The 5905-nt window shown below is 39.0% G+C and overlaps 1 protein-coding gene across 2 annotated transcripts in view; it reads left to right on the forward strand.

The window, feature by feature from the left end:
* Positions 1-5905, forward strand: part of CBFA2T2 (CBFA2/RUNX1 translocation partner 2) — a 160780-nt gene that overhangs the window by 71226 nt on the left and 83649 nt on the right. The window lies entirely within an intron of this gene.

Here is a 5905-nt window from a genome sequence, read left to right on the forward strand (position 1 = left end):
CTGGGGATTCGAACCTGCCACCTTAGGTGTATGTGGCTGGCGCCTTAGCCGCTTGAGCCATAGGCGCCAAGCCATTTATTGTACTTTTAATGTGTGCTTCCTTCACAATTTTATGGTGTTGATGACCACCTTTGTGTATTTGATACATTTTTCTCTACATATAGCTTTCTGTTAAGTCTGATATCTGTTCATCTCTCCTGTTCATTTTCAAAAATTAGGTTATTTATGTTTGTTTGTTTTTTATTGAGATATACATAGGGAAAGGCAGCAGCTTTGCCACTAACTTGTTGTGTGACCTTGGAACAGTGACTTCCCACTCTAGACTACTAGTTTCTTTTTTTTTCTTTTTTTTTTTTAATTTTTGCTTTCAATTTCAGCTGGCTTTCATTCATTTTAGTTTGAAGTTTGAAGTTTTATTTTTTAATTTTTTTTCTTTCTTCCTTTATGATTTTCTTGCCCTTTGCCTCCCTAGTAGTTGGAATTATAGGTACGCACCACACTGCCCTGCTTTTTTTTTGGTAGAGACAGGGTCTCACTCTGGCTCACTCCAGTTCATGCTGGTCTCAAACCTCTGAGCTCAGGTGATCCACTTGCCTCAGCCTCCCACAGCGCTGGAACTACAGGCGTGAGCCACCACACCCGGCTGGCTACTAGTTTCTTTCTTTTTTTTTTTTTTGAGACAGAGTCTCACTATGCTGCCTGGTAGAGTGCTGTGGAATCACAGCTCACAGCAACCTCAAACTCTTGGGCTTAAGCAATTCTCTTAACTCAGTCTCCCAAGTAGCTGGGAGTACAGGTGCCCACCACCATGCCCAGTTTTTCTTTTTGTTGCAGTTGTTTAGCTGCCTTGGACTGGGTTTGAACCCGCCACCTTCGGTGTATGTAGCTGGCACCATAACCACTGTGCTATGGGCACTGAGCCAATTTTTGATATTTTATGATGTAAGAATTCTTTGCTTACCATGAGGTCATGAAGATATTCTCCTTTTCTTTTTGTAGAAATTTTGTGCTCCTCAATGTTATTTTATGATCTGTCACAAACCAGTTTTTTTTTATGTATTGAGTGAGATATGATCAAAGTAACTTTTATCCACTTTGGATATCTAGGTCCATCAATATTTGTTAAAAAGACTTCTCTTTCCCCATTGAGTTGAATTTGTAATCATTTGACACTGAGTCTGGACATTGAAGAGTTTGTCCTCCAACCATGCCCTTTTTTGTGATTGCTTTGGCCATACTGTATCCTTAATATTATTATAGAAACATCTCGATGTCTGTCCTTTCTGTTTTTTCTTTTTGCCTTTATTTTCAAATGTAGAAATATTCTTAAAACTTTACCAATCTGGGAACAGTTTTGCAAGTTTCAATGAAAAGTTGTAGAATAGTATTAGAGCATAGTATGATTTCTCTTTTGTATTTAACATAAAGTATGTGTACTAGGGCTGTCAAGAAAGTAGCCTGGTGGTGCCTGTGGCTCAAGGAGTGAGTAGGGCGCCAGCCCCATATACCCAGAAGTGGCAGGTTCAAACATGGCCCTGACTAAAAACTGCAAAAAAAAAAGGAAAGTATCTAGCCACATATGTCTTTATTATTCATATTACATGACTGGATACTTTCCCTACGGCCCTCATGTACATGTAAAGGTATGTAATATTCATATTACATGACTGGATACTTTCCCTATGGCCCTCATATACATGTAAAGGTATGTAAAAAATTACTTTAAGATAGAAGTGTGCTTTGAGTTATCCATTGTTAGAAGTAAAGCTAACTTCTACCTAGTTTTTTTTTTCCCCTTTGGAGATAAGTGTCTCACCTTGTCACCCTTAAGAGTGCTGTAGTGTCATAGCTCACAGCAACCTCAAGCTCTTGGGCTCAAGTGATTCTCTTGCTTCAGCCTCCAGAGTAGCTGAGACTACAGGCACCCACCACAACACCCAGCTATTTTGTTTTTTTTTAGAGACAGGGTCTTGCTCTGGCTGAGGCTGGTCTCAAATTTGTGAGCTCAAGCAATTTACCCGCCTCAGTCTCCCAGAGTGCTAGGATGTATTTAAATAAAAGTTAAAATTCTGGCCCTAATATAAACCCTGACTGTTGTTGTTTTGTTTTGTTTTGTTTTGTTTTGTTTTTGAGACAGAGCCTCAAGCTATCCCCCTGGGTAAAGTGCCATGGCATCACGCTCACAGCAACCTCCAACTCCTGGGCTCAAGCGAGTCTCCTGCCTCACCCCCCCAAGTAGCGGGGACTACAGGCGCCCGCCACAAAGCCCGGCCATTTTTTGGTTGCAGCCATCATTGTTGTTTGGCGGGCCCGGGCTGGGGATTCGAACCCGCCACCTTAGGTGTATGTGGCTGGCGCCTTAGCCACTTGAGCCACAGGCGCCGAGCCTGTTGTTTTTTTTTTAACCTGGTAGTCCTATTATTAGGAAAATGTGTGGACATATGTGGAAATATCTGTGAATTGACAGATAAATAAACAAGTATGTGCTATATATTCTGGCCATCATTGAAACTATAGCAGTGGTCAAAGATGAACATGGCTCCATCTCAAGGGGCTTACAACTTAAAAGGGCAGAGGCTGGCCTCTTCTCAAAAATGAACAAATGATAACATTTGGGACTTTGTGATGTGAACAGAAGTTTTTTGGTATTCTTCACTACACAGCTGCTGATAACACCATCAAAGTCTGGTGAGGCGCCATTTGAGTAGGACATATAGGCAGTATACAGATAATATTGCTATTTTTTAAATTTAATTAAAACATTTTCTGAAGCCGTGGCATACCACCTGAATGTTAGACTGAGTGGGTATATATGTCTATGGTTTTCTCTGGTGGTTACCTAATTGCTTAGGATTACTTATCTTTTTTCTCTTTTGAGATGGTCTTACTATGTTGCCCTCGGTGGAATGCGGTGGCATCCCAGCTCACAGCAACCTCAAACTCTTGTCTTAAGTGATTCCCTTGCCTCAGCCTCCGAAGTAGGTGGAACTACAGGTGCCTGCCACAAGGCCCAGCTATTTTTTGGTTGTAGTTGTCGTTGTTTGTCAAGCCCAGGCTGGGTTTGAACCTGCCAGCTCTGGTTGTATGTGGCTGGTGCCCTAGCTGCTGAGCTTACGGCGCCGAGCCAGGATTACTTACCTTTAAAAATTTTTCTTATAACTTAATTTCATAGGGTGTTCAAAAGTTGCCATACATGGGGAATTACAACAACAGGTATTTTGGAATGTTTTTACTGTGTGGAGAAAGGTTGTCAATGCATAGAGAATATTTTGTAAATAAAAGTATATTTAGCTACAATTTCCCATTTTCCCTATGTATGGTGACTTTTGGGATACCCTGTATACTTGTGTTATAACTCAAGTTTTTCGTTGTTTTGTTTTATTCTTTGGAAGCCGGAGGTGTTACTCTATGTTTTAAAACTCACATTTGGTAGTGGTACAGACAGCCGTCACGCTGAATAATCATCATGTCATTAGAAGGGTTTTTGTTTTGCTCACTAATCTGTAGGTATAAATCTGGGTTTTAACCACATGTGATTGGTAAAAATTAGTTCTTGTGAGAGTTTATGCTGTGGAGGCCATCTGTTCTCTATTCTCAACCCTAAAGATAAAAGTTAGCCTTAAAATTTTCCAGTCTGGCCTGGCGAGGTGGCTCATGCCTGTAATCCTAGCACTCTGGGAGGCCAAGGATGGTGGATTGCTTGAGCTCATGAGCTCAAGACCAGCCTGTCTCTACTAAAATAGAAAAATTGAGGCAGAGGATCGCTTGAGCCCCAAGAGTTGGAGGTTGCTGTGAGTTATGGGACGTCACAGTACTCCTACCCAGAGCCACAGCTTGAGACCCTGTCTTCAAAAAACAAAAACAAAAAATTTTTGAGTCCAAGAACAAAGATGTATGATGGGAAGGAAGGTGGGCTGAGTGAAATCTCAAGAGTTAAGTTGGGACCTTTATGTAGGCACTTCTAGATTTGATTGTCGAAACTTAAGTATATGTGGATATACTCTATTTGATGGAAAAGAATCTTATTTTTCGTCTAATTATCAACGGTGGTCATGACCCAAAACAGGATCTGAGATCTGAAATCATCTGTGATGTGATTGATACAAGATTCAGCCAAATCTTTTCCTTTTTTGTGTATTCCTACTCCCAGTCTACTTGAAGTGCCCACCTTTACTCTTATCATCCATCTGCACTATAAACTCTTTTTGAGGGTTGGAGTTGCAGCTTCATGTTTGTATTGTGAGCACTAAGTACAGTGCTTGGCTAATATTAGCCTTTCAATGATGTTTGATAAAATGAATCATCTTGGTAACTTCTTGCATTAGGAACGACAACATACACTACCTTTTATTAAAGACAACTTTTTACCTAGTTTTTGTTTAGTATATATGTGCATACTTTTTCCATACTGTTTTCATGAATATACTATTTTATAGCCTGCTCTCTCCCTTTATGTTCTATGAAGGCCATCTACTACTAAGGGCATGGTTGACTAAGCCCTGAAATTATCCTAAATTTTGTGGACTAGACATGCACCACATGTATATATATCAGTACAGTAAGCCTAGTTCCTTGTTGACCAGTTTGTTATAGTCCTTTGGGTAGTTAGCTTTCAGAGGCTAACGTTACTGTATTTATCTGCCATTATTTCAATGGAGGTGTAGACCTAGAATGCATTATTTTCAATGTCACACACCATTGTGTTACCATTGAAAAATGGATTGTTGCACTTTAGTCATTACTATAAAGTTGTTCTAACCACAAGGTAATTGACCTTTTTCTTGAGTCAGAGCCCAAATCCCAAGCCATAACCTTGTCTGAATTTCATTTTCTTTATCTCAGTAGACTGCCTAAATGGCTCTCTGTTTTAAAGTTCTTAACTTTTTTTTGATAAAGATGTAATTATTTTTATGAATCAATAATTTGAATATAACGTATGATGAGGCTTATGGGCTTTTTTGCCCTTTAAATTATGTTTAGTAGTAAATATTTTCTAAAAATTTTTTCATTGTTTTTCATTTCGGGTTAATATGAGGGCACAAACTATTAAGTTATATAATAATTTACACATGACAAATGAAATTCATAGTTGTAGTTGTGTCCTATACCCAGGGAGTGTGCCATATATCCATACATTGCACCTACTGGGTAGGAAGCTACTGCACCTCCTCTCCTTGCCCTCATTCTTGAATTTGAGATTTTTCTCTCATATGGGTCTGTGATCGTTAATCTCCTAGTTTCAAATTGGTATTGAGTTCATAAGATGCTTGTTTTTCTAATCTTACTGTACTTTACTTAGGAGAATGTTCTCTAAATCTATTTGTTACATAGTTTTTATAAAAATATAATTACATACAATTGAGAATAAATTATTTGTTGAATTTAAATCATAGAGGGAGGTTGGTTGGATGTATTTAAGTCTTTAGTTAACTTGTTTGGATTTAGATGGTGACCAAATCTCTACTAGCAATGGCATTTAGAAACCATTTCATTAGCTATATTCTGTCTGTGGGAAATTCTGTTGTATTATGTATTCTTTTTTTTAGGCAAGTCACAGAATTTTATTCAAGTTTATCTGTTTTGCTCAATAATCTTTCACATTGTTTCCAGCACCAAATACTAGTTTGCAGACATAAAGCTGGCAGTCCTCCAGGAAGGAGTCAAAGACATCAAAAAGGTAGCTGAAAGCCCTCATCTAAACAAGTTAGTCTGCAGAACTGGAAAGCTAAAGTCTTTTCCTATTTTTCTTAAGTAACATTAGTCTATTAAGCTCAACAGACCATATAAAAGATGAGTAACTAGTGGGTCTTAAATAGCTTTGAAGGCTCGGCGCCTATAGCTCAACCGGCTAAGGCGCCAGCCACGTACACCTAAGGTGGTGGGTTCAAATCCCCAGCCCGGACCC

Source organism: Otolemur garnettii, unplaced genomic scaffold, assembly GCF_000181295.1.
Source record: "Otolemur garnettii isolate 467f Iridium unplaced genomic scaffold, OtoGar3 scaffold00025, whole genome shotgun sequence".
Lineage (NCBI taxonomy): Eukaryota > Metazoa > Chordata > Mammalia > Primates > Galagidae > Otolemur > Otolemur garnettii.